This window comes from Rhineura floridana, chromosome 6 (genome assembly GCF_030035675.1).
Source record: "Rhineura floridana isolate rRhiFlo1 chromosome 6, rRhiFlo1.hap2, whole genome shotgun sequence".
Classification (NCBI taxonomy): Eukaryota; Metazoa; Chordata; class Lepidosauria; order Squamata; family Rhineuridae; genus Rhineura; species Rhineura floridana.
Window position 1 is genome coordinate 36503892 of NC_084485.1, and position 4738 is coordinate 36508629.

Sequence of the window (4738 nt, forward strand, 5' to 3'; positions counted from 1 at the left end):
AAGTACAGTGTTTGGGGCAAGCTCGGGCAATTGATTAGGGATACCTTAGAGTCATCTCTGAGTTGTAATTAAGGACAACAGATTATGTCAATTTCAAGGAGAAAAAGTCCGAACGGCTTCTAGTTTTTTTTCCTCCCGTTTTTCACTTTAACCTGTGGATTCTCCGTGGGGGGGTTGTGTATCCCCAAGAAAACTTCCAGAGTTGTAGAGCAAGCGATTCTGAATCCAACAGTATAAGCCTTGTAAGTTTTTGTTTTGAATTGGGACTATACAAAGCACCAGAAAGGGGTGTGGGGGGTATTTTCATTTAACATGGTAGAACGCAAAAAATCCCTACTGACTATAGTATACAGCCACCCTTGTGGCTGTATAATTAATGCTATGCATTCCCACTATGGCCATACTACCCTGAGCACATCCAAACTCATCTGATCTTGGAAGCTAAGCAGGGTCAGGCCTGGTTAGTACTTGGATGGGAGACCGCCTGGGAATACTGGGTGCTGTAGGCTTAGAGGAAGGCAGTGGTAAACCACCTGTGAATACATCTTACCATGAAAACTCTATGAATATATCCAAAAAGATTCATAGGGTGGCCATAAGTTGTAATCGACTTGAAGGCATATAACAACAATGAATTCTCAGGTTAATCCTTAGATTAATCTTCAAGGGTGGTAGGATCATAGGTATGAGCTTCATCTACACTGGAACAGATGAGGCAAACTCTGAAGCTCTAGCCCCTGTTGGGCGTCCAATTATGCCATCAGGAGCAGGATGTGGTACAGAGGCCTCCGGGTAGCATGTGCCATCTCCAGGTTGGCATCTTCCTTGCCATAACTACTTCACTTTGCATTACATACTGGAATAGAGACAATGGACAGAATCGTAGAATCACAGAATCACAGAATAGAAGAGTTGGAAGAGGACTATTAGGCCATCAAGTCCAAACCCCACTCAATGCAGAAATCCATGGTAAAGCATACCTGATAGGTGGCTATCCAACTGCCTCTTGAATTGCTCTAGTGTTGGAAAGCCCACAACCTCCTTAGGTAATTGGTTCCATTGTTATACTGCTCTAACAGTTAGGAAGTTTTTCCGGATGTTCAGTTGAAATCTGGCTTCTTGAGCCTGTTATTCTGTGTCCTGCACTCTGTGATGACTGAGAAGAGATCCTGACCCTCCTCTGTGTGACTACCTTTCAAATACTTGAAGAGTGCTATCATATCTCCCCTTGGTCTTCTCTTCTCACAGCTAAACATGCCCAGTTTTTCCTATGGGTTTGTTTCCAGTCCCCTAATCATCGGTGTTGCCCTCCTCTGAATCTGTTCCAGTTTGTCTTCATCCTTCTTAAACTGCAGTGTCCAGAACTGGACACAGTACTCAGAATGAGACCTAACCAGTGCTGAATAGAGGGGAACTAGTACTTCACATGATTTGGAAACTATACTTCTGTTAATACAGCATAAAATAGCATTTGCGTTTTTGGCAGCCACATCACACTGTAGGCTCATATTCAGCTTGTCATCAACAACAATCCAAAGATCCTTCTCACATGTAGTATTGCTGAGCCAAGTATCCCCCATCTTATAACTGTGCACTTGGTTTGTTTTCCCTAGGTGTACAACTTTGCACTTATCCCTGTTAAATTTCATTCTGTTGTTTTCAGCCCAATGCTCCAGCCTATTAAGATCCCTATTGAACTTTGTTTCTTTCTTCCAAGGTATTAGCTATCCCTCCCAATTGAGTATCATCTGCAAATTTGATAAGCATTCCCTGCACCCCTTCATTCAAGTCGTTAATAAAAATGTTGAAGAGCACTGGGCCCAGGACCAACCCCTGTGTTACCCCACTCATTACTTCTGCCCAGTTTGAGAAGGAACCATTGATAAGCACTCTTTGAGTACAATTCTGTAGCCGACTGTGGATCCACCTGATAGTTGTTCCATCCAGCCCACATTTAGCTAGCTTGCTATATTGGTTGGACACAGGCGATAGGTAAGTGTCAGATGACCCTGCACTAGAGATGGAATGATCTGTCAATGTCAGTTCTCTCAGTTTCTCATTTTTCTAATCTTAAATTTGGTTCTTCACATTTCTACAGCAATTTGTGGATTTTAAAAAAAATCATCATGAAAATTTAGTGCGAATTTTAGTGCAAATTTCTCCAAATAAATACATTTCTATATGCAGTTTTGACCAATGTACACATTTTTTTGCAAACTATTTATCCTAATATAATGTATTTTTGTATGTTATTTCACCAATCTATTCATTATGTGCACACTTTCCCATAACGTATGCATTTTTGTAAACATTGCTTGTTTGGAGGACTGCATCACAAAATGCAGACAAGTGTGAATTTTGAAAGACAGCTGTGTTTCAGTTTGCATATTGTTTCAGAAAGTGCAAATCTGATAAATTCAGCTTTAAATGGGAACTGAATTAAATTTCTCCTGCATCCCTACCCTGCACACTTTTTTGAAATATCTGGCATAACAGAACCTACAAGTAGAGTTGGATTTATTTTTAGGTGTCTGTTGAATTAATCCTTTTATCAGATAAACTTAGAATAAGACATGGAGAGTCCACCCATCACTCATTAGTGGTGGGCTTATGGAAACTCAACATTTTCTTTTCTTTTTTGAAGATAGCTAGTACAGATATCTCATTATCTTGCATCTTTTAAGTTTTTTCATGCCAGATCAAATTTCATGCAACTAAAATCCAGTTTGCCAAAGTTTTACTTTGAGTAGCCATTTAGGACTGGTCTGGGTGATTGCAAAAGAAATGCACCAGGCTAGTTAGTAATTGAGATCATTACAGTGTGGATTCTTCAGATCTTTAGATGTATAGTTTGTCTAAGTGTTTGGCATCTGCATCTTCATAAGCTCATTATTTTGCCACTGAACATTTCACCTTGCTATCTCATGCTCACAAAAATGAGTTTATGTAATGTGTTTTATGTAATTTTATTTATTATTATTTATTATCATTATTCTTACCCCGCCCTTTTTCCAAAACTGGAACTCACGGGGTGTTTGTTAAAGTGTGTGCTGCATAAGTTCTGGCAGTGGAACAGATGTGACTTTTTAAACTTTAATCAAAGTTGTCAAGAATTAAATGGAGCCCAAATTGCTAAAATAAATTCAAGTTCAAGAATATGAGTCAACAGTGTGAAAAAGACATTTGGGTTGCATAAAAAGAAGTAGGATATGTAATTCATGAAAATTAATAGTACTACTCTAGCTGGCATTGACTAAGCCTCTCTGTAGTGTTCTTGCTGGTTTTGAACATCATTTTAATAAGGATGCAAGGAAACTGAAGATGCTGCAGTTGACAGCAACATGATATGAGGAAAGGATGATGGAACTTCATTATTTATTTTTAAGGATGTGTTAAATGTTGTCCTGTTTCAATCTTTGGATCAAAGATAGCATTTTCAGGGGTTGGAAATATTTCTTGGGGAAAAACCTTAGTTGGGAGAATGTTCACCTTTTTCTGACCATTTCCCCCCTAGCTGTCATTTTTTTCCTATCTGGTGGTATTATCGGCATACACCATGCTTTTTTCATCATTGTGTGAGGTACTCCAGCCAGTCAGGGATCATATACCAACTAGGACGGTATCATCAAAATAATGTATAGCCTATCAGGTTTGGCTAGATTCTGATGTTACTGAGACAAAATAAAGCTTATTTCAGAGGAAGGGAATGTCTCCTCAATAGGTGAACTCTGTCAATCCATTTTGAAGCACTCGTATCAGGGAGGAAGCATAGCTCTGTGATAAAGCACATCTTTACATGCAGAAGGCCCCATCTTCAGTGCCTGGCATTTCCAATTAAAAGGCTCAGGAAGTAGGTGGGAAAGACCTCTGCCAGAAACCATGGAGAGCTACCACCATTTAGAATAGTCAATAGTGGGCTAGATGAAAAAAGTCTAACTTGGTTCAAGGCAGCTTCTTAAATCATTGGAGGGGTGATCTCTTTTTGACCACCCTAAAACCTTCATGAAAAGCTTCCTCAGTTACAGTTCATATTTCATTTATATAGAATCACCAGTGCATAATGCACTTCACAGTTACAAATAAGCAAAAGGCAGATTCCTAGGGCAATGTAAAGGTTGGCCAGACTTGGCCACCCAGTGTTGTTTGGAACACTGCTACCACTGCTGGGTACATCCTCTGGGGCATTGGTCTTCAACCTTGGGTCCCCAGATGTTGTCAGACTACAACTCCCATCAACCCCAGAAAGCTTAGTCAATGGACAAGGATGATGGGAGTAGTAGTCCAACAACATCTGAGGACACAAATTTGAAGCATAGTGCTCTAGGTTCCAGTGACATGCCCACCACAGGGCATTTTGCTCAAAGCCCTGCCCCCTACTAAACTCAGAGCTGGTTTTGGAACAGGAGACCTTTGGAAGACTGAGGGCAGTGGAAGTGAAGGAGCAAAGGTCACATATCAGGCAGAGAGATAAGGGGGCATGTTCTCAGAGAGTTTGAAGGTAAGGACAAGACATTTATGCTAGATCAGAGAGCAGACAAGCAACTAGTGTAAGAATTTCAGGTGGGCACATAATCAGATGGATGGATGTGTTCATCAGAATGGATCATGTGACATAAATGATTTTGTTTTTTACTCCTACACAGGAGTAGTAAAACTAGGAAAACCAGGCCTCAAGCAGCCCTGAGAGGCTAAGAGAATTCAGATAATAATGTTTGCTGGTTTTGGAGTGGGGTATAAA

The 4738-nt window shown here is 40.2% G+C and overlaps 1 pseudogene; it reads left to right on the plus strand.

The window, feature by feature from the left end:
• Positions 1 to 390: 390 nt before the first annotated feature.
• On the plus strand, positions 391 to 509 carry LOC133388250 (5S ribosomal RNA; annotated as a pseudogene).
• The last annotated feature ends 4229 nt before the right edge of the window (positions 510 to 4738 follow it).